This window comes from Malus domestica, chromosome 05 (genome assembly GCF_042453785.1).
Source record: "Malus domestica chromosome 05, GDT2T_hap1".
Classification (NCBI taxonomy): Eukaryota; Viridiplantae; Streptophyta; class Magnoliopsida; order Rosales; family Rosaceae; genus Malus; species Malus domestica.
In genome coordinates, this window is record NC_091665.1 from 1,601,254 (window position 1) to 1,629,224 (window position 27,971).

At 36.7% G+C, this 27,971-nt stretch overlaps 1 pseudogene; it reads left to right on the top strand.

The window, feature by feature from the left end:
* Nucleotides 1-644: 644 nt before the first annotated feature.
* LOC103407852 (protein ENHANCED DISEASE RESISTANCE 2-like) lies at nucleotides 645-27,861 on the top strand (annotated as a pseudogene).
* The last annotated feature ends 110 nt before the right edge of the window (nucleotides 27,862-27,971 follow it).

The following is a 27,971-nucleotide window of genomic DNA, read 5'->3' on the forward strand; positions in this document are numbered from 1 at the left end:
TCACACATTTGCTTCTTCTTCTTTAGCTTGTGCTGATTCTCACTACTTTGTGTTTGGTGCGTCTCCAGTTTGGTTCCTAGTATATCGTTTTGACTTGTACTTTTGAGTTGTATGACTTGGTTGTGTTAGAAACATTGACATAAAAGAAAAAAGAAAAAGGAAGAAAAGACTATGGTTGTTTGAATTATATTACTTTTACGATACGAAAACACTGTAATGATTAGTTTATGGTCAATATGATATTTGTATTATAGGCACAAAATAGAGAGATATTTAAATTTGTCCATATGACATTTGTATTATTGGCACGAGATGTTATGCTGACAGTATACTCATGCTTTAGTATGAATATATTTGGATTGAATGGCTTTGGTTCTAAGTGTCATTCAATTATTAAACTGGGTCGGTTATATGATATCAACTCATACTCATACTTTAGTATGAATATATCACCTACGTCAATCGTTAAAGATTAGTCAAAATGCATCATATGTAATGTTTTGAGTTTTTTTAAGAGTATTTTCATCACTTCAAGATATTTACAAGACTTGGGTAAAAATTATTTTGACTAAAGCTCCTGGACATTTACCTTCAATTTCCTCGAAGAAAATTTATAGTTAACGAAATTATTTTATCTCATTTGTCTAGGCATCTTAAAATTATGAATATACACATGAAATAGAGTTAATACACACAACACATAATGCAAATGCGTTTTGGTACTTACTTCTTTTTAATGGCATTTCCTCAGGAGAAGAAAACAAAACAATCTGGTGATATTATTTGTGCCATTTTCCTTAATTTTAATCAAATGATTAAGATTTCTTCAAAAATAAAAATTTTCAAACCATGGAAAATAGAAAGCATAATTTACCTAAATCAAAATATATATGGAAAATAGAAAAGCATAATTTACCGAAAACAAAATATATGAAAAAAAACGTAGACTATCAAACATAGCAAAGCTGCCTGCAGACGGATTTAGCAATTGCACCTCCTCCCCTTCGTTGCCTAAACAAACCCAATAGACAAAAAGTAACACAAGTTCAAGGACCAGGCTCTCCCTCCCCAGATTATTCAGACTGCAAAACCCTAATTTCCGATTCCCATTTGCTAATCTGTATAATTAGGGTTTGCAAGCCCCGCATTGCCCAAATTTCTCCCCAGAAACTCAAGGTTAAAGCTTTTCTTCCGTATCTCTGAGCATCTGGTCATGCTTATTTATTATTTGATTACAAAAGTTTAATTGGATTGGGAAAGGTGTAAATTGCTTATCTTTTTGCTTCAATTTGGTTGTATAATGTGTTCGCAATTTTGGCTGATTGATTCACATTTTTGCCTTGGTTTGGTTTTGTTTGGCTCAAAATCTTTTAAGTTCAGCTGGAAATTGGATTCATTTGTGTGGGATTTTTTAATTACTTTGTTTAACAATTAAATAATCAGGGAGGAAAGACACAACAACAACAACAACAACAACAACAACAAAGCCTTTTCCCATTAAGTGGGGTCGGTTATATGAATCCTAGAACGCCATTGCGCTCGGTTTTGTGTCATGTCCTCCGTTAGATCCAAGTACTCTAAGTCTTTTCTTAGGGGCTCTTCCAAAGTTTTCCTAGATCTTCCTCTACCCCTTCGGCCCTGAACCTCTATCCCGTAGTCACATCTTCGAACCGGAGCGTCAGTAGGCCTTCTTTGCACATGTCCAAACCACCGTAACCAATTTTCTCTCATCTTTCCTTCAATTTTGGTTACTCCTACTTTACCTCGGATATCCTCATTCCTAATCTTATCCTTTCTCATGTGCCCACTCATCCAACGAAGCATCCTCATCTCCGCTACACCCATTTTGTGTACGTGTTGATGCTTCACTGCCCAACATTCTGTGCCATACAGCATCGCCGGCCTTATTGCCGTCCTATAAAATTTTCCCTTGAGCTTCAGTGGCCTACGACGGTCACACAACATGCCGGATGTACTCTTCCACTTCATCCATCCAGCTTGTATTCTATGGTTGAGATCTCCATCTAATTCTCCGTTCTTTTGCAATATAGATCCTAGGTAGCGAAAATGGTCGCTCTTTGATATTTCATGATCTCCGATCCTCACCCCTAACTAATTTTGGCCTCCGTTTGCACTGAACTTGCACTCCATATATTTGAAGGATTTATTTTGAAAAACATGTTCATTTGAGCAACATCATATAGCATGCAATTAACAATTAAAAGGCGGAATCATGCTTGCATGCACTAAAAAACAAAACATTACCATGAAATTCAAAGCCTAGTAGATTGGTGAACCAATAATCAACTCAAAACAAAGTGAGTTGAAATTATTACCTTTGTAGATTCCTCTTTGCATAAGCAAAGGCTAATCACCCAAAGAGATAGGGCCTTCATTCCTTGCTTCTTAGATCCATGGATTTGGATGGAAAAATAGGTTTCTCCAAGTTCCCAAAATAGGGAACCTCTAAGTCTCTTCACCAAGGTTTGATTGTAGAAGAAATGAGTGACCTTGGAGTAGTAGGATTGCTAGATGTACCCTCCAAGGTGTTGGCCTCTTTAGAGAGAAAATGGAGAGACAATTCTCACCAATTTTCCCCCAAAATAAACCCTTAATTTTTCCTTAATGAATTTTGGCTATAAAGTCATTTATATAGTCACTTCTTTAAGTAACCTAAACAACCAAAACCCTAATTCATCTAATATGGCCGGCCATTTAGGGATGTTTGGGCTTTTGGGCTTTAATGAATCTTTATTCATTAAATTGTCATACAATTTAAGTTAATGGGCTTGACGTTCGAAGCCCATTGGGCCTTAAGGTTCAAAACTATCCTGAAGTCTTTAACGAACTTATTCGTTTGATTAATTAACATATTAATTAATCCTTGCCATAATTAAATGATTAAACCATTTAATCATTCTTACTCATTTCCGTTTAATCTCCAATCTCTACCTTTTACGGTGTGCGATCCATTAGGTTCCTTTTAGCGAGGTAGTGGGCGATTAAAACCATTTTACATCGATTGTGAATTGAAACTATTTTTAATTCTCCCTTTAGTGATTACACACGTTTAGGGCTTCCACAAACCATGAGTGACACCTAGCAGCATATCATGGTTACCCAAGCTAATCAGAAGAGGTGGAGAACCTATTCAGTTCGGGATTACAAATGCAATACGGTCCTTCTCTAATCTAATACTCTTGACCACATTGTTTGGTATGATAGTTTATTTACTCATGTCTACTATCCAATGTGAATCGTTTGCTTATATGATTTCCTTGAATGTGATTTGGAACGCATTCCCCAATCTCATTCATACTCTGGCCAGAGATTCCAAATCATATCATAGAGTATTCTCCCTCAACTGTTTGAAGGTTAGAGATCCCTTGTTGCGCATTCACTTGTCTCCATAGCTAAGTGGCTTAACCCCAACGATGCCGTGACACCCCGAGGGGGTGAATTAGACATAATCAAAGATTAAGGACTTAACCACAAGACAACTGTGATGCCTCAGGTAAAAGGACTACTTTGCATTATCCCAACCATGAGTTCTCATGTGACATGGAATATAAGAACTCTTTTGTTGATCACGTTCAGTGAACTCATTCTCTTATTGAGCACCTACGTACTTGTCTTGATGTCACACACACCAATGACTCGAGACTAGTCACTCTCCCTGAGAGAAGACACAGTACGTACTGATCTTAACGGACTGTCAATGCCCAATTGGTAATCCTATGATCAGGAACATTTAGGATGTGTCTACGAAAGAATTGTCTCATTAATCTAACTTCATTAGATTGCATTCTCCCAATCACATATTCCTTGGACTTTATCGTTTAAGCATATAACATTTATATGAGACGGCTCAAACAATAATCTTTGCCCTTTATATGTTAAACTAGATTAGTTTAACATTTGAAATGTCCGTAAAGTATCATCATATGATTGGTTTTAGGGCACATTTCCAACAATCTCCCACTTGCACTAGAGCCAATCAGCATTGGTCATCAGTGATGATACCTCTTCTGTAGTCATTTCATAAATGGCTGAAAAGTAGGCCTAGACAATGGATATCTATATGTTATCCATAGAAGCAACCTTGAGAATAACGACGTCACCATTATACATGATTCTCAATCATGTGGTTCAGTCTCTCATTTGTGTTCGGATCTTGATGAGCCCTTGATTCCCAGGCTTGAGCTATCGCCCCATTAGTGTCATACACTTTCTGGTTGGAACCGTATAGAGAGTTCATAAACGAACTTTCCTATCCAAACAACATTGTTGTAAACTTCTATATGGCAATATATCTTGCATTCATAATGGAACACACTAAAGTCATTACTTTAATGTTTCCATCCAAATATCTCTTTAGTCATAATAAAGAGATATCTGTTTATTTCTTCATTCGTAATGAAGAAACATCCAATGATGGATTAGATTCATAATCTAATACATTTACGCTTTCATTACGTTACTCTAATTCTTCCTCGATCTTTGAGGAATTTATCCTTTAGTATTTCTTAAATACTTAAGGACTCACTTGACAGTTGCCATGGTTCTGATCCTGGGCTTGTATTGATATCGTCTTGTACCGTTCTAGGTACAACTCATATCAATGTTTTTCATACAATATGAAATACATAAATCACCTTTCTGCTTACGCATAAAGGATTCTATTTACGCATTATTTCTTTGGGAGTCAACAACTTCTTAGTCTTACTAGAATTGTCCATTTGATTGAAGTTTATCATCATATGAGAAACTTCCCAGCATCTCTTGTCTATTATTAGGGATTGATACAATCCAATTATATCCTAAAATCTATCAATATAGATTTCATTCCCATGTATATAGACTATATCTCCCATATACATTCTATCGTTTATAGAATGCTTAAAGTCATAACTTTAACGAAGAAGAATTCATTTCATTTCCAAAATTAATATATCATATATATTTTAAATTTTAGGAACATGATTAACTCCCACTAATCTTTTGTAAACCTAGTAAACAAAAGATTCATTTACATCTTTATAAGCAATCAAACGATTTGATCTTTTTCTCATAAGATGCAAATAGCTCCCACTAGCTTGCTAAGATCCATGATGGATGGATCTCTACAACTTACATGTCTTGTGATTCATAGTTTTAGACATATATTATCAAGACTATCTTAATGATGTCCAAACATTGAATCACCATTTAGTTGTAGCTAGCAATCTTCGAATTAATTGAAACTAAGACTATCTCAAAGATGGTTTCTTCAAAGTCAACCATTTTCTTTGATTGTAGTCACCTTAAGCTACCAATTAGCTATGAAGGTTTCATTATTTCGAGTCAAATGGTACTTTATCATTTCCTTGAGTATATATCGTATATGCACTCAGTGTATAAGGATTTTCATTCTTACTTCTTTCGAATTAAGAGGTGCAACTCTATGACATAGTCATAAAGTTCAAAACCATTCAACTGAGACGGTTTATAAATCCTTATTGACTACCTTGGAGCTTGAGGTATAGGAACTAGGTTGTTATATTTGTTGATTACTTCCTTGTCTCTTAAAGAACCCATTCTTTGAGTTCTATCTCTCGTTCATTTGCTCTTAGGCAAATCACATTGTAGGATTACAATGAACTTCCCAACAAAACAACATTTGTTAGTTGGATTATAGAAGCGATATCCAAAAGTTAATTTAAGGATATCCCACAAGATTGTTATCAAACAAATATTGCTTATTAGCACACAACCTCAAATCTTAACATGCTTAAGATTTGTCTTTCTTTCCAACTACATCTTATGGAGTTATGAAAATTTTGGAAGATCTTCTAATTGACAATCATATTGTTTTAGAAGTATATATCCTATATATGGGTAATAGATAACATCTAACGAACTAAATCTTATTTTAGTTCGTTCTTCTCCTAATGGAGAAATACATCATCTTATGATGCTATTTTCCTTGATATCATTCAAGGAAACTCATCTAAAGTGTTACCTTTCCTTGGATCAAATCTAAAGAGGTAAATACTTTAGATATCTTACTCATCTATTTACATTTCTTGAATTCTTTGAAACTTTTTGCAAAGTATTCGGACTTGTGTTTATTCAAAATAAACTATAGTCCAACCGAGAGTGATCTTCGGTGAATGTCATATAACATGAGTAGTATTATGTTGTGGACAAGTGCCACTAACATCTAAGTGAATTAACCTCAACAACTTTTGTGATTCTTTCTTCTTTCCAAAAGAATAAAGATTCGAACATTTCGCCTCTATACAATTTTAACAAGAAGGTATTGGATCCGGATCTAACGATCCAAAGCATCCTTGTTTCACCAACTCGTAACTTATGTTTTAGAGGTATCACAATTTAGTTGGGATTAGTCACTACCTTGCAACCTTTTGGGTTTTAAGCATCATTATATTCTAAACAGTTAACACTACCATATCATCTCTACTATAGAGACAATCAATTAGATTACTATAATCCAATTTCTTTGGTAGTTCATATGAGGAAGTAAGTACTATCTGCTTTCGCAGAGATCTATATCTTATTCACGTTCCGTATGTGAAGCACCTTTTCTTCTCTCATATATCTTCTACTTCTTATTAGTCACACTTTTACAACGATTTGTAAAATATAGTTACTAATACGGAATCATACATTCAAGTAGAAGAACCAACTGTTTTGAACTTTTCAAGAACATTTTACAACACCTTCGAAAGGTGTGTTCTTGACACTTGCAAGACATTTCTTGCAAATACCCCTTCCAATGTCCATCCTTTCATAAAGAAAGTTTGTTCCCTTGGAGTTATTTATCTTCTTTATTTGACTTTCACCTTTGACTACATTAGTCATGGTCCCTAAACTCCCACTATCTCTCTTGAAACCTTTTTCAATTGTGTTATACACATCAAACAATTTGGAGAGTATGTGGTTATTGTTCACTACATAGTTTACCATAAACTTAGTGAACCATTAGGATAGGGGAAACAAAGGTGAAGTCCTTGCCTAGTTTCCGTCTCGTTAAGTGGTTTAACACTTCAACACTTAATGATTCAAAATCATCATAAGTCCATGTTAATGGACTATTTTTGTCAACCAACCATTATGTTCTAAACATAATTACAAACTTTCAAGAGTTGTACAAGGCAACTCTCATTTCTTCATACAACAATTTGTAAGTGAAGAATCATGGCACATAAAGTGTCCATGCCCTTGTGCTTACTTCTCAAGTTCTTTGTTCAAGTAACAAAGAAATAAGCACTAAGTGTTTGTATTGACTAAGGGTTGTTCAAAGCAACTCTTATTTCTTCATACAACAATTTATAATTGAAGAATTATGACATTAAAAGTGTTGTCCTCTCTATGATAGACCTTTTCTAACATATTCTTCTAATGATACATTATCAATAGGAAGATTGTGAGGATGAGACTACTTAGGTACATTTACAAGCCATTAAAGACAATCTATGGTTTTGTAGTACCAAGTCCGGAAACTAAAACATTCGGTTTTGTCAAGTGTTGGATAGCGTTTGCAAATATATTGGTAAACAAATACATAACGAATATAGATTGATTGATTTTAAGCCATTTGATTCGGGTCTTTAAATCAAAATAGCACCACCCACTATTTTTGGCAAATTCCATATCCCTCATTGGAATTCGAGAGTTTTGGATGAAACTCTTAGTAGGTTATGGGAGACTCACTACTACCAAGCCCACCTCAGAATTATATCATGTTGGCTAGCGTTAATAATAATGAGAGAGTACGCTTACTCATTTGCAACAACCTCTTGCAAGTACCCATCTAGTTTGGCCTCTAGAAAATGATGCCTCAGAATTATATCATGTTGGCGTCATTGTACTTAGTTAAGTCATTCCCACCATGCCTAGTTCGTGTAGGTGTTCAAGCATAGCCTCAGAATTATATCATGTTGGCTAAACTCGTTGCCTACCTCACTTCATCATGTATGTATATAGAACTCCTCCTGAATGTAAGCACACACTTTGTACTCCCCCATTATAGGGTGAAGCCGGTGTACGAGTCACAAACGATCGGAGCCTACCACGGTGGAAGGCCACGAAAGAGTGTTCTAAGCACTCTCCGCTTATCAACTTAATATTGGTTTGGTTGAGGGTTTTAGGTCTCATCACATATCAATATACATTTTAATCTCTATTAAAACAATTTTGGTCCTATTACAACTATTGGTCCATATGATTGTTTTAGTTGTACATAATACTCCCACTATGCTTTTAAAACGGTTTTTAAAGCAAGAGTATATGTTACTACTAACATAAGGTTTGCATTCATTTGATAGACTATATAGTTGCCTTAGGGCCTTAGGATGACTATGAACCTTTGTTTAGATTCAACACGAGCCTTGTGTTGAATCTCGGTCTAGGGATGGAGATTGATTTTAGTTACGCGTTTAATCACATTAAGGCGTGTTGTCTTAGGGGCGTTGGACCCAATTACTTCATTTTCATGCATATCATATAAAGCAAGAAAGAAATACTTCAAAGTAAAGGATGAGCTTATGCTCATTACAACATTTGCATAAAACAAATTACCTTAAAGTAAAGAAGGACTTATGCCCTTTTACAACATTTGATCAAATCAAATTACAACCAAAATCTAATCTACACATTCCCATGGTTCAAACAAATTTGAAACGCCTTTCACATAGCTCAATTATATTAGGCTTAGGTTCATAATCATCCTTTAATTAATTAACGCTTTAACTAATTAATTGAATGCAACATTTTCATTTGGTTTTTGTATCCATAAAATTGATTTAAGTGGAGCTAAACAAAATGAAAATCCAATTCTCATTTAAAAAGACAAAACAATTTTGTTCTCATCCTATTTGGGCCATCATGCAATAACCACAACTTTTTGGGCCATATTGCGAAAACATAAACTTTTGGGGTCACTTTGTAAAAACACAAAAGTCACTACTTCATGTAAATACAACTAGAACCCAAAATTTAAATAAATTCAAAACTTCATTAAAGGAGCAAAACAATTTGTCCTTTAGCGTTTTTAGGCCTTAACGTCAAAACGTAAACTTTCGGGTCAAAGTACAAATACACAAAAGTATCAAAACTTTATGTAATTGCATAAAAGCCCCAAAAATACCCTATTTTATTAGGGTGGCCGGTTTTTAGGGATAAAAATGAGTGGTGGGTGTTTTGATTTATTATTTTTGTAAAAAACAATCAAGTAGTGCTTTCACCTTTCATAAAAATAATATATGTTTTGATGATTGATGTTTCCATCATCATTTATACAAATATTTAACACTTTAAATACTTTCATAAAATTAATATATGTTTTGATGATTGATGTTTCCATCATCATTTATACAAATATTTAACACTTTAAATACATGATAAATCATTTGAAAAACATATATCATAAACTTTATGAAATAAATCAAAACTTTGAATCAAAACACAAACCTTTGTGTTCTTGGCAAGAACATCAAGAACATATGAAGAACATCCATGAAAACCCATAAGAGCTCCATGAATGTTTTCATGCAATAAAACTCAAATTTTTATCATTCAAAATGAGGCTAACATCCTAGGGTACTTAGGGGTTCCAAAAGTCACCTTAAAACCATTTTAACAAGACAAACATGAACCCAAAAAATCACCCTTTGGATTTGGCCGAAAATCCCTAAAATCATGGCACCAAATTTTAGCTCCAATATTCATCCTCATATGAACTACATCTACAACATTTGAGATGGCAAATTTTCAAACAAAATTTACATTCAAAGAAGCAAGAATAAAGCTTGTAACAATTACAACTTTTAAATCATAAACTTATGAACTACAAAACCCAAAAGGATTCACCAACTACTAGACCTAGGCTCTGATACCACTTGAAGGATTTATTTTGAAAAACATGTTCATTTGAGCAACATCATATAGCATGCAATTAACAATTAAAAGGCGGAATCATGCTTGCATGCACTAAAAAACAAAACATTACCATGAAATTCAAAGCCTAGTAGATTGGTGAACCAATAATCAACTCAAAACAAAGTGAGTTGAAATTATTACCTTTGTAGATTCCTCTTTGCATAAGCAAAGGCTAATCACCCAAAGAGATAGGGCCTTCATTCCTTGCTTCTTAGATCCATGGATTTGGATGGAAAAATAGGTTTCTCCAAGTTCCCAAAATAGGGAACCTCTAAGTCTCTTCACCAAGGTTTGATTGTAGAAGAAATGAGTGACCTTGGAGTAGTAGGATTGCTAGATGTACCCTCCAAGGTGTTGGCCTCTTTAGAGAGAAAATGGAGAGACAATTCTCACCAATTTTCCCCCAAAATAAACCCTTAATTTTTCCTTAATGAATTTTGGCTATAAAGTCATTTATATAGTCACTTCTTTAAGTAACCTAAACAACCAAAACCCTAATTCATCTAATATGGCCGGCCATTTAGGGATGTTTGGGCTTTTGGGCTTTAATGAATCTTTATTCATTAAATTGTCATACAATTTAAGTTAATGGGCTTGACGTTCGAAGCCCATTGGGCCTTAAGGTTCAAAACTATCCTGAAGTCTTTAACGAACTTATTCGTTTGATTAATTAACATATTAATTAATCCTTGCCATAATTAAATGATTAAACCATTTAATCATTCTTACTCATTTCCGTTTAATCTCCAATCTCTACCTTTTACGGTGTGCGATCCATTAGGTTCCTTTTAGCGAGGTAGTGGGCGATTAAAACCATTTTACATCGATTGTGAATTGAAACTATTTTTAATTCTCCCTTTAGTGATTACACACGTTTAGGGCTTCCACAAACCATGAGTGACACCTAGCAGCATATCATGGTTACCCAAGCTAATCAGAAGAGGTGGAGAACCTATTCAGTTCGGGATTACAAATGCAATACGGTCCTTCTCTAATCTAATACTCTTGACCACATTGTTTGGTATGATAGTTTATTTACTCATGTCTACTATCCAATGTGAATCGTTTGCTTATATGATTTCCTTGAATGTGATTTGGAACGCATTCCCCAATCTCATTCATACTCTGGCCAGAGATTCCAAATCATATCATAGAGTATTCTCCCTCAACTGTTTGAAGGTTAGAGATCCCTTGTTGCGCATTCACTTGTCTCCATAGCTAAGTGGCTTAACCCCAACGATGCCGTGACACCCCGAGGGGGTGAATTAGACATAATCAAAGATTAAGGACTTAACCACAAGACAACTGTGATGCCTCAGGTAAAAGGACTACTTTGCATTATCCCAACCATGAGTTCTCATGTGACATGGAATATAAGAACTCTTTTGTTGATCACGTTCAGTGAACTCATTCTCTTATTGAGCACCTACGTACTTGTCTTGATGTCACACACACCAATGACTCGAGACTAGTCACTCTCCCTGAGAGAAGACACAGTACGTACTGATCTTAACGGACTGTCAATGCCCAATTGGTAATCCTATGATCAGGAACATTTAGGATGTGTCTACGAAAGAATTGTCTCATTAATCTAACTTCATTAGATTGCATTCTCCCAATCACATATTCCTTGGACTTTATCGTTTAAGCATATAACATTTATATGAGACGGCTCAAACAATAATCTTTGCCCTTTATATGTTAAACTAGATTAGTTTAACATTTGAAATGTCCGTAAAGTATCATCATATGATTGGTTTTAGGGCACATTTCCAACAATCTCCCACTTGCACTAGAGCCAATCAGCATTGGTCATCAGTGATGATACCTCTTCTGTAGTCATTTCATAAATGGCTGAAAAGTAGGCCTAGACAATGGATATCTATATGTTATCCATAGAAGCAACCTTGAGAATAACGACGTCACCATTATACATGATTCTCAATCATGTGGTTCAGTCTCTCATTTGTGTTCGGATCTTGATGAGCCCTTGATTCCCAGGCTTGAGCTATCGCCCCATTAGTGTCATACACTTTCTGGTTGGAACCGTATAGAGAGTTCATAAACGAACTTTCCTATCCAAACAACATTGTTGTAAACTTCTATATGGCAATATATCTTGCATTCATAATGGAACACACTAAAGTCATTACTTTAATGTTTCCATCCAAATATCTCTTTAGTCATAATAAAGAGATATCTGTTTATTTCTTCATTCGTAATGAAGAAACATCCAATGATGGATTAGATTCATAATCTAATACATTTACGCTTTCATTACGTTACTCTAATTCTTCCTCGATCTTTGAGGAATTTATCCTTTAGTATTTCTTAAATACTTAAGGACTCACTTGACAGTTGCCATGGTTCTGATCCTGGGCTTGTATTGATATCGTCTTGTACCGTTCTAGGTACAACTCATATCAATGTTTTTCATACAATATGAAATACATAAATCACCTTTCTGCTTACGCATAAAGGATTCTATTTACGCATTATTTCTTTGGGAGTCAACAACTTCTTAGTCTTACTAGAATTGTCCATTTGATTGAAGTTTATCATCATATGAGAAACTTCCCAGCATCTCTTGTCTATTATTAGGGATTGATACAATCCAATTATATCCTAAAATCTATCAATATAGATTTCATTCCCATGTATATAGACTATATCTCCCATATACATTCTATCGTTTATAGAATGCTTAAAGTCATAACTTTAATGAAGAAGAATTCATTTCATTTCCAAAATTAATATATCATATATATTTTAAATTTTAGGAACATGATTAACTCCCACTAATCTTTTGTAAACCTAGTAAACAAAAGATTCATTTACATCTTTATAAGCAATCAAACGATTTGATCTTTTTCTCATAAGATGCAAATAGCTCCCACTAGCTTGCTAAGATCCATGATGGATGGATCTCTACAACTTACATGTCTTGTGATTCATAGTTTTAGACATATATTATCAAGACTATCTTAATGATGTCCAAACATTGAATCACCATTTAGTTGTAGCTAGCAATCTTCGAATTAATTGAAACTAAGACTATCTCAAAGATGGTTTCTTCAAAGTCAACCATTTTCTTTGATTGTAGTCACCTTAAGCTACCAATTAGCTATGAAGGTTTCATTATTTCGAGTCAAATGGTACTTTATCATTTCCTTGAGTATATATCGTATATGCACTCAGTGTATAAGGATTTTCATTCTTACTTCTTTCGAATTAAGAGGTGCAACTCTATGACATAGTCATAAAGTTCAAAACCATTCAACTGAGACGGTTTATAAATCCTTATTGACTACCTTGGAGCTTGAGGTATAGGAACTAGGTTGTTATATTTGTTGATTACTTCCTTGTCTCTTAAAGAACCCATTCTTTGAGTTCTATCTCTCGTTCATTTGCTCTTAGGCAAATCACATTGTAGGATTACAATGAACTTCCCAACAAAACAACATTTGTTAGTTGGATTATAGAAGCGATATCCAAAAGTTAATTTAAGGATATCCCACAAGATTGTTATCAAACAAATATTGCTTATTAGCACACAACCTCAAATCTTAACATGCTTAAGATTTGTCTTTCTTTCCAACTACATCTTATGGAGTTATGAAAATTTTGGAAGATCTTCTAATTGACAATCATATTGTTTTAGAAGTATATATCCTATATATGGGTAATAGATAACATCTAACGAACTAAATCTTATTTTAGTTCGTTCTTCTCCTAATGGAGAAATACATCATCTTATGATGCTATTTTCCTTGATATCATTCAAGGAAACTCATCTAAAGTGTTACCTTTCCTTGGATCAAATCTAAAGAGGTAAATACTTTAGATATCTTACTCATCTATTTACATTTCTTGAATTCTTTGAAACTTTTTGCAAAGTATTCGGACTTGTGTTTATTCAAAATAAACTATAGTCCAACCGAGAGTGATCTTCGGTGAATGTCATATAACATGAGTAGTATTATGTTGTGGACAAGTGCCACTAACATCTAAGTGAATTAACCTCAACAACTTTTGTGATTCTTTCTTCTTTCCAAAAGAATAAAGATTCGAACATTTCGCCTCTATACAATTTTAACAAGAAGGTATTGGATCCGGATCTAACGATCCAAAGCATCCTTGTTTCACCAACTCGTAACTTATGTTTTAGAGGTATCACAATTTAGTTGGGATTAGTCACTACCTTGCAACCTTTTGGGTTTTAAGCATCATTATATTCTAAACAGTTAACACTACCATATCATCTCTACTATAGAGACAATCAATTAGATTACTATAATCCAATTTCTTTGGTAGTTCATATGAGGAAGTAAGTACTATCTGCTTTCGCAGAGATCTATATCTTATTCACGTTCCGTATGTGAAGCACCTTTTCTTCTCTCATATATCTTCTACTTCTTATTAGTCACACTTTTACAACGATTTGTAAAATATAGTTACTAATACGGAATCATACATTCAAGTAGAAGAACCAACTGTTTTGAACTTTTCAAGAACATTTTACAACACCTTCGAAAGGTGTGTTCTTGACACTTGCAAGACATTTCTTGCAAATACCCCTTCCAATGTCCATCCTTTCATAAAGAAAGTTTGTTCCCTTGGAGTTATTTATCTTCTTTATTTGACTTTCACCTTTGACTACATTAGTCATGGTCCCTAAACTCCCACTATCTCTCTTGAAACCTTTTTCAATTGTGTTATACACATCAAACAATTTGGAGAGTATGTGGTTATTGTTCACTACATAGTTTACCATAAACTTAGTGAACCATTAGGATAGGGGAAACAAAGGTGAAGTCCTTGCCTAGTTTCCGTCTCGTTAAGTGGTTTAACACTTCAACACTTAATGATTCAAAATCATCATAAGTCCATGTTAATGGACTATTTTTGTCAACCAACCATTATGTTCTAAACATAATTACAAACTTTCAAGAGTTGTACAAGGCAACTCTCATTTCTTCATACAACAATTTGTAAGTGAAGAATCATGGCACATAAAGTGTCCATGCCCTTGTGCTTACTTCTCAAGTTCTTTGTTCAAGTAACAAAGAAATAAGCACTAAGTGTTTGTATTGACTAAGGGTTGTTCAAAGCAACTCTTATTTCTTCATACAACAATTTATAATTGAAGAATTATGACATTAAAAGTGTTGTCCTCTCTATGATAGACCTTTTCTAACATATTCTTCTAATGATACATTATCAATAGGAAGATTGTGAGGATGAGACTACTTAGGTACATTTACAAGCCATTAAAGACAATCTATGGTTTTGTAGTACCAAGTCCGGAAACTAAAACATTCGGTTTTGTCAAGTGTTGGATAGCGTTTGCAAATATATTGGTAAACAAATACATAACGAATATAGATTGATTGATTTTAAGCCATTTGATTCGGGTCTTTAAATCAAAATAGCACCACCCACTATTTTTGGCAAATTCCATATCCCTCATTGGAATTCGAGAGTTTTGGATGAAACTCTTAGTAGGTTATGGGAGACTCACTACTACCAAGCCCACCTCAGAATTATATCATGTTGGCTAGCGTTAATAATAATGAGAGAGTACGCTTACTCATTTGCAACAACCTCTTGCAAGTACCCATCTAGTTTGGCCTCTAGAAAATGATGCCTCAGAATTATATCATGTTGGCGTCATTGTACTTAGTTAAGTCATTCCCACCATGCCTAGTTCGTGTAGGTGTTCAAGCATAGCCTCAGAATTATATCATGTTGGCTAAACTCGTTGCCTACCTCACTTCATCATGTATGTATATAGAACTCCTCCTGAATGTAAGCACACACTTTGTACTCCCCCATTATAGGGTGAAGCCGGTGTACGAGTCACAAACGATCGGAGCCTACCACGGTGGAAGGCCACGAAAGAGTGTTCTAAGCACTCTCCGCTTATCAACTTAATATTGGTTTGGTTGAGGGTTTTAGGTCTCATCACATATCAATATACATTTTAATCTCTATTAAAACAATTTTGGTCCTATTACAACTATTGGTCCATATGATTGTTTTAGTTGTACATAATACTCCCACTATGCTTTTAAAACGGTTTTTAAAGCAAGAGTATATGTTACTACTAACATAAGGTTTGCATTCATTTGATAGACTATATAGTTGCCTTAGGGCCTTAGGATGACTATGAACCTTTGTTTAGATTCAACACGAGCCTTGTGTTGAATCTCGGTCTAGGGATGGAGATTGATTTTAGTTACGCGTTTAATCACATTAAGGCGTGTTGTCTTAGGGGCGTTGGACCCAATTACTTCATTTTCATGCATATCATATAAAGCAAGAAAGAAATACTTCAAAGTAAAGGATGAGCTTATGCTCATTACAACATTTGCATAAAACAAATTACCTTAAAGTAAAGAAGGACTTATGCCCTTTTACAACATTTGATCAAATCAAATTACAACCAAAATCTAATCTACACATTCCCATGGTTCAAACAAATTTGAAACGCCTTTCACATAGCTCAATTATATTAGGCTTAGGTTCATAATCATCCTTTAATTAATTAACGCTTTAACTAATTAATTGAATGCAACATTTTCATTTGGTTTTTGTATCCATAAAATTGATTTAAGTGGAGCTAAACAAAATGAAAATCCAATTCTCATTTAAAAAGACAAAACAATTTTGTTCTCATCCTATTTGGGCCATCATGCAATAACCACAACTTTTTGGGCCATATTGCGAAAACATAAACTTTTGGGGTCACTTTGTAAAAACACAAAAGTCACTACTTCATGTAAATACAACTAGAACCCAAAATTTAAATAAATTCAAAACTTCATTAAAGGAGCAAAACAATTTGTCCTTTAGCGTTTTTAGGCCTTAACGTCAAAACGTAAACTTTCGGGTCAAAGTACAAATACACAAAAGTATCAAAACTTTATGTAATTGCATAAAAGCCCCAAAAATACCCTATTTTATTAGGGTGGCCGGTTTTTAGGGATAAAAATGAGTGGTGGGTGTTTTGATTTATTATTTTTGTAAAAAACAATCAAGTAGTGCTTTCACCTTTCATAAAAATAATATATGTTTTGATGATTGATGTTTCCATCATCATTTATACAAATATTTAACACTTTAAATACTTTCATAAAATTAATATATGTTTTGATGATTGATGTTTCCATCATCATTTATACAAATATTTAACACTTTAAATACATGATAAATCATTTGAAAAACATATATCATAAACTTTATGAAATAAATCAAAACTTTGAATCAAAACACAAACCTTTGTGTTCTTGGCAAGAACATCAAGAACATATGAAGAACATCCATGAAAACCCATAAGAGCTCCATGAATGTTTTCATGCAATAAAACTCAAATTTTTATCATTCAAAATGAGGCTAACATCCTAGGGTACTTAGGGGTTCCAAAAGTCACCTTAAAACCATTTTAACAAGACAAACATGAACCCAAAAAATCACCCTTTGGATTTGGCCGAAAATCCCTAAAATCATGGCACCAAATTTTAGCTCCAATATTCATCCTCATATGAACTACATCTACAACATTTGAGATGGCAAATTTTCAAACAAAATTTACATTCAAAGAAGCAAGAATAAAGCTTGTAACAATTACAACTTTTAAATCATAAACTTATGAACTACAAAACCCAAAAGGATTCACCAACTACTAGACCTAGGCTCTGATACCACTTGAAGGATTTATTTTGAAAAACATGTTCATTTGAGCAACATCATATAGCATGCAATTAACAATTAAAAGGCGGAATCATGCTTGCATGCACTAAAAAACAAAACATTACCATGAAATTCAAAGCCTAGTAGATTGGTGAACCAATAATCAACTCAAAACAAAGTGAGTTGAAATTATTACCTTTGTAGATTCCTCTTTGCATAAGCAAAGGCTAATCACCCAAAGAGATAGGGCCTTCATTCCTTGCTTCTTAGATCCATGGATTTGGATGGAAAAATAGGTTTCTCCAAGTTCCCAAAATAGGGAACCTCTAAGTCTCTTCACCAAGGTTTGATTGTAGAAGAAATGAGTGACCTTGGAGTAGTAGGATTGCTAGATGTACCCTCCAAGGTGTTGGCCTCTTTAGAGAGAAAATGGAGAGACAATTCTCACCAATTTTCCCTCAAAATAAACCCTTAATTTTTCCTTAATGAATTTTGGCTATAAAGTCATTTATATAGTCACTTCTTTAAGTAACCTAAACAACCAAAACCCTAATTCATCTAATATGGCCGGCCATTTAGGGATGTTTGGGCTTTTGGGCTTTAATGAATCTTTATTCATTAAATTGTCATACAATTTAAGTTAATGGGCTTGACGTTCGAAGCCCATTGGGCCTTAAGGTTCAAAACTATCCCGAAGTCTTTAACGAACTTATTCGTTTGATTAATTAACATATTAATTAATCCTTGCCATAATTAAATGATTAAACCATTTAATCATTCTTACTCATTTCCGTTTAATCTTCAATCTCTACCTTTTACGGTGTGCGATCCATTAGGTTCCTTTTAGCGAGGTAGTGGGCGATTAAAACCATTTTACATCGATTGTGAATTGAAACTATTTTCAATTCTCCCTTTAGTGATTACACACGTTTAGGGCTTCCACAAACCATGAGTGACACCTAGCAGCATATCATGGTTACCCAAGCTAATCAGAAGAGGTGGAGAACCTATTCAGTTCGGGATTACAAATGCAATACGGTCCTTCTCTAATCTAATACTCTTGACCACATTGTTTGGTATGATAGTTTATTTACTCATGTCTACTATCCAATGTGAATCGTTTGCTTATATGATTTCCTTGAATGTGATTTGGAACGCATTCCCCAATCTCATTCATACTCTGGCCAGAGATTCCAAATCATATCATAGAGTATTCTCCCTCAACTGTTTGAAGGTTAGAGATCCCTTGTTGCGCATTCACTTGTCTCCATAGCTAAGTGGCTTAACCCCAACGATGTCGTGACACCCCGAGGGGGTGAATTAGACATAATCAAAGATTAAGGACTTAACCACAAGACAACTGTGATGCCTCAGGTAAAAGGACTACTTTGCATTATCCCAACCATGAGTTCTCATGTGACATGGAATATAAGAACTCTTTTGTTGATCACGTTCAGTGAACTCATTCTCTTATTGAGCACCTACGTACTTGTCTTGATGTCACACACACCAATGACTCGAGACTAGTCACTCTCCCTGAGAGAAGACACAGTACGTACTGATCTTAACGGACTGTCAATGCCCAATTGGTAATCCTATGATCAGGAACATTTAGGATGTGTCTACGAAAGAATTGTCTCATTAATCTAACTTCATTAGATTGCATTCTCCCAATCACATATTCCTTGGACTTTATCGTTTAAGCATATAACATTTATATGAGACGGCTCAAACAATAATCTTTGCCCTTTATATGTTAAACTAGATTAGTTTAACATTTGAAATGTCCGTAAAGTATCATCATATGATTGGTTTTAGGGCACATTTCCAACAATATTCTATCTTTGATCGGCTTAGGCGAAGACCTTTAGATTCCAACACTTCTCTCCAAAGGTTAAGCTTCGCATTTACCCTTTCCTGAGTTTCATCTATCAACACTATATCGTTTGCGAAAAGCATATACCAAGGAATATCATCTTGAATATGTCCTGTTAACTCATCCATTACCAACGCAAAAAGGTAAGGACTTAAGGATTGTTGATGCACAAAATCAGTGAGGACTTTGGTACAACAAAAAGTATTAAGTTTGTGATCTTCGCTAGATTGCTCCAGTCATTAGTGTGGATAAGTATGTAAATGGATAGAGATAGGAAAGCAAACACAAGATGTACGTGGTTTACCCAGATTGGCTACGTCCACGGAGTAGAGGAGTTCTCATTAATTATGAAGGGTTTACACAAGTACATAGATTCAAGCTCTCCTTTAGTGAGTACAAGTGAATGATTTAGTGCAAATGACATTAGGAAATATTATGGGAGAATGATCTCGTAATCACGAAACTTCTAAGTACCGAAGTGTGGTATCGTTTTCACCTGCCTTATCTATCTCATAGGTAGATGTGGCATATTATCTGGAAGTACTATTCCTCCATCCAGGGATGGTATCTTTAACTGGTGGAGATGCACAATGTAATGTATTAATTTCACTTGAAGCTTACTTGTAGTTTCAGGCTTGGTCAAGCACGATACAAACCATGTAGTAGGAGTCCCCCAAGTCGCCGAGCTAGGGGATCTGCTGAAAGAGGTGACAGACAAGGTAAGCAATCAGAGCTCTAAGCAATCAGTCCCAGATTAGAAGTTTGATTTCGAGTTCCGGCTGATTGTTCTCATTCTCCCTATCTTGCAGGCAGCATGAAGGATAAAGAGAAGAAAAAGGAGAAGAGATGATATGAGATACTTTTGCTTTTGAAGAAGTAACTTTCCACATACTTATTCTTGAACTGGGTTAGAGGGTTTTCTGGTTTCCTCCAGAGTATAAGGCCGACTGAAGAATTTGAGGGTCAAAACAAGTTCATCAAATCTAGAGTACGTTCGACCCTGCTGATATGGGATACTTTTGCTGTTGACAAAGTAGTGGATGTATCGGCACGTGTTCTGTTATGCTTGTCTCCACATGCTTCCTTGTATCATTCTCACTTGCCCTATCTGTTCCTCAGGCAGATGTGGTATCTTCTTTGGAAGCATAAGATGTTGAAGATTAGTACTCGAGAGCAATGTCAGGTAAGTAATCAGGTAAGGGGTTCCAGGTAGTCAGTTCTTGACTGGAAGCTTGATTCCAAGTGCTGACTGATTGCTCTCTTTCTCCTTGTCCTGCAGGTAAGAACAAGGCCAAAGGAAAAGACAGGGAAAAAGCATGATATGGGATACTCTTGCTTTTAACCCTGATGATATGAGATATTCTTGCTCTGGTGTAGCTTGTTTGCAGAGGTATTATCGGGGGGGGGGGGAAGAAAGCTGAGTATTTCAAGAGGCTTCGTTGGGAGTGCCCTCTCAGATATGAGGAAGGGTTGAGCATTTTTGCAGGTCCGCCTGTCCGTTGAGGATGGAGGTCGACATATATAGGAGTCTCCCTAACAACAAGTAGTAATGCTATTCCTTTACCCTGTTTGGTCATAGCACGGTAGTGGGAGCTGCCAGCTTCACGTGTTTTAACTCTGTCAGATCACTTTGGAAAAGTGGTCTGTGGTATCTGGAAAGCTGATGTTGCGTGTGAAGATTACAGACAAACTTTATCCAAGGAGATCTGGCTCTCGAAGTTGAGAAAGCGGTGCCTCTTCGGTTTTCGAACAAGCAATTTTGTCGGGGATCTGGCTCTCGAGATTCAGAGAACGATGCATCTTCGATTTTTGAGAAAGCAATCCTGCTGGGAGTCTGGCTCTCAAGATTCGGAGGACGGTGCCTCTTCGATCTTGGAGCAAGCAATCTTGTTGGGAGTGTTTTCTCAAATGCGAGTAAAGGTTGGGCATGTTTGCCAGTCTACCTTGCCACGGAGCACAGAGGTTGACACACAGGGACTTTTCAATTATCCAGCAGTGGTCCTGTTCCTTTACCCTTGTGGGTAATAATATGGTAGCTAGACCTTCAAAATTTATGTGGCTAAACTTTGTTAGTGCTGTTTCTTTGCTATTCTTTTACCCTTGGTCATATCGATGTAATGGGAGCTGCAAGCTTTACGTGTCTAAACTTTGTCAGAGATCTTTGGCAAAGTTATCTGTGGTACCCATGAGCTGATGTTGCGTGTGGAAAGTGGATGATTGAACATTAAGATTCACATGCTTTCTACTTCACCAGAAATATTCGACAGAATGCCCGTAATTTCCGCAAAGCTGAGTGTGTATGTGACAGGTGCTGACAAAGCTGAAAAATCAGGTGCTTCTTTGATTTCTGAGATCGGCCCTCGTGGTCTCTTAGCAGCCCAGCTTTTGAGAAAGCAAGCGCCTCTTCGATTTCTGAGATCGACCTTCGTGGTCGTTGAGCAGCCCAGCTTTTAAGAAAGCAAACGCCTCTTCGATTTCTGAGATCGGCCCTCGTGGTTTCTAAGCAGCCCAACTTTTGAGAAAGCAAACGCCTTTTCGATTTCTGAGCAGGCGCCTCTTCGATTTCTGAAGCTCCGTCAAGTGCAAATTTTTATAGAAGCTGGCATTAAGTTCCAAAGCACACTTGAATCTCTACCAGTAGAAGCTCCCTTCTTGCATTTCTAAGATCTTGATTTGTCCGACCTCTTCTCTCTTCAACACCTTTAAAAATGTCTGGCCCCTCTGACCGTCGTTTTGACTTGAACCTTGTTGAAGAGGCTACCATGCCTTCTCCAGACAACATATGGCACCCATCCTTCTTATCCCCTACTAGTCTTCTTACCGTTGGAGATTCCGTGATGAAGAATGATATGACCGCTGCGGTGGTGGCTAGGAACCTTCTCACTCCCAAAGATAACAGACTACTTTCCAAACGGTCTGATGAGTTGGCTGTTAAGGATTCTCTGGCTCTCAGTGTTCAGTGTGCAGGTTCTGTGTCTAATATGGCCCAACGCCTATTTGCTCGAACCCGCCAAGTTGAATCATTGGCGGCTGAAGTGATGAGTCTCAAACATGAGATTAGAGGGCTCAAGCATGAGAATAAACAGTTGCACCGGCTCGCACATGACTATGCTACAAACATGAAGAGGAAGCTTGACCAGATGAAGGAATCTGATGGTCAGATTTTACTTGATCATCAGAGGTTTGTGGGTTTGTTCCAAAGGCATTTATTGCCTTCGTCTTCTGGGGCTGTACTGCGTAATGAAGCTCCAAATGATCAACCTCTGATGCCTCCTCCTTCTAGGGTTCTGTCCAGTACTGAGGCTCCGAATGATCCCCCTCTGGTGCCTTCTCTTTCTGGGGCTTTACCGACTGCTGAGACTTCTCCTAAGCAACCTTTGTGAAGGCTCCCTCTTGTTTGTTTATTTTGACTCATGTATATGTACATATTTGTAACTTATCGGAGATATCAATAAATAAGCTTTGTTTCATTTCAACGTATTGTGTTAAATACACCAAAGCCTTCTTCGCTAAGTTCTTTGAATTTTTCTTTTGTTGAAGCTTGTATGTTGAAGCTTTGTGAGTGAAGCATGTAAGTTGAGGTAGTGTTCCCTTAATTTCCCGAGTGAGGAAAACTTCTCGATTGGAGACTTGAAAAATCAAAGTCACTGAGTGGGGTCGGCTATATGAATCTTAGAACGCCATAGTGCTCGGTCATGTGTCATGTCCTCCGTTAGATCCAAGTACTCTAAGTCTTTTCTTAGAGTCTCTTCCAAAGTTTTCCTAGGTCTTCCTCTACCCCTTCGGCCCTGAACCTCTGTCCCGTAGTCGCATTTTCTAACCAGAGCGTCAATAGGCATTATTTGCACATGTCCAAACCACCGTAACCGATTTTCTCTCAGCTTTCCTTCAATTTCGGCTACTCCTACTTTACCTCGGATATCCTCATTCCTAATCTTATCCTTTCTCGTGTGCCCACACATCCAACGAAGCTTCCTCATCTCCGCTACACCCATTTTGTGTACATGTTGATGTTTCACCGCCCAACATTCTATGCCATACAGCATCGTCGGCCTTATTGTCGTCCTATAAAATTTTCCCTTGAGCTTCAGTGGCATACGGCGATCACACAACACGCCGGATGCACTCTTACACTTCATCCATCCAGCTTGTATTCTATGGTTGAGATCTCCATCTAATTCTCCGTTCTTTTGCAAGATAGATCCTAGGTAGCGAAAACGGTCGCTCTTTGGTATTTCCTGATCTCCGATCCTCACCCTTAACTCATTTTGGCCTCCATTAGCACTGAACTTGCACTCCATATATTCTGTCTTTGATCGGCTTAGGCGAAGACCTTTAGATTCCAACACTTCTCTCCAAAGGTTAAGCTTCGCATTTACCCATTCCTGAGTTTCATCTATCAACACTATATCGTCTGCGAAAAGCATACACCAAGGAATATCCTCTTGAATATGTCCTGTTAACTCATCCATTACCAACGCAAAAAGGTAAGGACTTAAGGATGAGCCTTGATGTAATCCTATAGTTATGGGGAAGCTTTCCGTTTGTCCTTCATGAGTTTTTACGGCAGTCTTTGCTCCTTCATACATATCCTTTATAGCTTGGATATATGCTACTCGTACTCCTTTCTTCTCTAAAATCCTCCAAAAAATGTCTCTTAGGACCCTATCATACGCTTTTTCCAAATCTATAAAGACCATGTGTAAATCCTTTTTCCCATCTTTATATCTTTCCATCAATCTTTGTAAGAGATAGATTGCCTCCATGGTTGAGCGCCCTGGCATGAACCCGAATTGGTTGTCCGAAACCTGTGTCTCTTGCCTCAATCTATGCTCAATGACTCTCTCCCAGAGCTTCATTGTATGACTCATTAGCTTAATATCTCTATAGTTCATGCAATTTTGTACGTCGCCCTTATTCTTGTAGATAGGCACCAAAGTGCTTTTTCGCCACTCATTTGGCATCTTCTTCGTTTTCAAAATCCTATTGAAAAGGTCAGTGAGCCATGCTATACCTGTCTCTCCCAAGACTTTCCACACTTCGATCGGTATATAGTCTGGGCCCACTGCTTTTTTATGCTTTATCTTCTTCAAAGCTACAACCACTTCTTCCTTCCTGATTCGACGATAAAATGAGTAGTTTCTACACTCTTCTGAGTTACTCAACTCCCCTAAAGAAGTACTTTTTTCATGTCCTTCATTGAAATGATTATGAAAATAACTTCTCCATCTGTCTGTGACCGCGTTCTCTGTAGCAAGAACCTTTCCATCCTCATCCTTGATGCACCTCACTTGGTTTAGGTCCCTTGTCTTCTTGTCCCTTGTCTTCTTTTCCCTTGCTCTAGCTAGTTTATAGATATCAAACTCTCATTCTTTGGTATCTAGTCGCTTATACATATCGTCATAAGCTGCTAACTTAGCTTCTCTCACAGCTTTCTTTGCCTCTTACTTCGCTCTTCTATACCTTTCACCATTTTCATTGGTCCTATCCTTGTATAAGGCTTTACAACATTCCTTCTTAGCCTTCACCTTTGTTTGTACCTCCTAATTCCACCACCAATATTCCTTTTGGTGTGGAGCAAAGCCCTTGGACTCTCCTAATACCTCTTTTGCTACTTTTCGGATACAACTAGCCATGGAATCCCACATTTGGCTAGCTTCCCCCTTTCTATCCCACACACACTGGGTGATTACTTTCTCTTTGAAAATGGCTTGTTTTTCTCCTTTTAGATTCCACCATCTAGTCCTTGGGCACTTCCAAGTCTTGTTCTTTTTTTCTCACTCTTTTGATATGTACATCCATCACCAACAAGCGATGTTGATTAGCCAAGCTCTCTCCCGGTATAACTTTGCAATCCTTACAAGTTATACGATCCCCTTTCCTCATTAGAAGAAAATCTATTTGTGTTTTTGACGACCCACTCTTGTAGGTGATCACATGTTCTTCTCTCTTTTTAAAGAAGGTGTTGGCTAAGAAGAGATCATATGCCATTGCAAAATCCAAGATAGCTTCCACATCCTCGTTTCTCTCCCCAAAACCATGGCCACCATGAAAACCTCCATAGTTGCCTGTCTCCTTGCCCACGTGTCCATTTAAATCTCCTCCTATAAATAACTTCTCCATTTGAGCAATTCCTTGCACCAAGTCTCCAAGGTATTCCCAAAATTTCTCCTTTGAACTCGTATCCAACCCTACTTGGGGTGTGTACGCACTAATCACATTGATGAGTTCTTGTCCTATTACAATCTTGATTGCCATGATTCTATCTCCTACCCTCTTGACATCTACAACATCTTGTGTCAAGGCCTTGTCCACGATGATGTCAACACCGTTTCTCGTTCTATTTGTGCCCGAATATCAAAGTTTAAACCCTGAGTTTTCTAGATCCTTTGCCTTAAGACCAACCCACTTAGTTTCTTGTAGGCACATAATATTTATCCTTCTCCTCACCATAACTTCCACTACTTCCATAGATTTTCCCGTTAAGGTTCCTATATTCCACGTTCCTAAACGCATTCTACTCTCTTGAACTCTACCCTTCTGTCCTAGCTTCTTCACCCTCCCCCGTCTAATAGGATCAAAGTACTTCTTTTGTATGTCCTGTGTAAAGTTGATAGGAGCATATGCTCCCAAACAACTTTGAGTGGAGTCGTTCGAAAAGAAGTTTCTATGGTCCCCTTGCTCATTTACAAGAAAAAAAAATTGTTGAGCTATTAGACGATTGCTCTGGATTTTTCTTTCTGTTGTAAATAAGAACAGGGTGAGGAGGTAAGGAGGGTAGGTACATTAGCATACCAGGGAAGAGGGTGCAGGGAAATATAACTTCTTTGGAGAAATATATGTTGATCGGTGGTGGTGAAAATGTTATATGTGGCAATAGCATCTGGCTATCGCCGTTCTCAAATTTCGAAGGGTATGAAGAATAGTTGTGTGATTATCAGAAAGAAACTGTTGTTTCAGCATAGTTACAGGAGTACAAAATACCTTCACTCTGATTCTTGGGGCATTTATCTTGGTTATTGTCTATAGTATAAACTATAAAGTATTTGTAGAATTTGCAATTGCCAGGATAATATGGCCATATTTATTGGTTGTGTATCTACAACACAAATTGAACGTAATTCAGGAAAACAGCTATACTCTTTTCGTATTTATCTTGTTTTCTCTTATTATGTGATAGACTTACTTTGAAGGAAAATCTCGTATGGACAACACTGGTGAAAAGAAGGAGCTTGAATGGATAGAGAGAGTGAGATCAGAAGGAGCTGTTCCACTTCTTGATCCGGACAATTGCCGAAATGGTTGGGCTTCTCCACTTGGATACAAGTTCTTGGTTAGAGGTCCAGACTACTTGTCAACCAGGGTTAAAGTTCCTACTAGTGAATATCTTCTAAAGTCTCTTGGTTTCGATTGGATTAGAAGTTCGACAAAGATTGGGGAGGTCTTAAAACATCCAAGTAGTCGTGTCAAGAAGGCTATTGGGGAAGAGTTTCCAAAAGGTGATAAGCCTTTCGTTTGGGCTTTCAATCTTTAAGTTCCGAGTAAGGATAATTATAGTGCTGTGGCGTATTTTACTACCAGAGAGCCTATTCCGGAGGGGTCTTTGATGGACCAGTTCTTGAAAGGTGATGATGGGATTAGGAATTCGAGGCTTAAATTGATTGCCAACATTGTCAAGGGCCCTTGGATTGTGAGGAAAGCAGTTGGGGAGCAGGCCATATGCATAATTGGGCATGCCCTTTCTTGTAATTATTGTGCATCAGATAGTTTCTTAGAAGTAGACATGGATATTGGGTCTTCCATGGTTGCAAGTGCAATAGTTCATCTTGCATCTGGTTATATCACAACCTGACCGTTGACCTTGCATTTCTCATCGAGAGCCAAACTGAATCAGAGCTTCCAGAACAACTTTTAGGTGCTGTAAGATTCTCTGAACTAGACCCTGCGGTGGCAAGGCCAACTGAACCATAACTTGGTAGGAGTGCTGGCAGTTTGCAGTCTAATCTTCCTACACGATTATGGAAGTCAATTGGGCAGGGATTTTCCCACATGCTTCATCCAGGTGACCATGAAAATGGCTCTAGCTTGGGCTCACCACGTGTTAATGGGATTGGAGAAAATGAAAGCAGTTCCATAGAGATTAAGAAATGGTAAGTTCTTCTGACTAGTGGTCACCTTGATATTTTTTTAATTTTCGTTTTACATGATGTGGCGTTTCTGCTGTGGAAGAAACGTCATCAAAATGCTTCCTCATCATAATTATCTTTTGTTTTGAAAGAAACTTTCAAACAAATTCAGAGAAATTTGTAATCTTTTTTCCTGCATGCAGCTTAAATTGCTTCTTCTTTTTTTCTTTCTGTCCTCTTGTTTTCCCTGTTTCTTGGTCCTATCATTAGGAAATTTGTTCTGCAGGTTGGAATGTGTAAACATACTGTGGCCTGTCCAGTACATTGTCTTCACC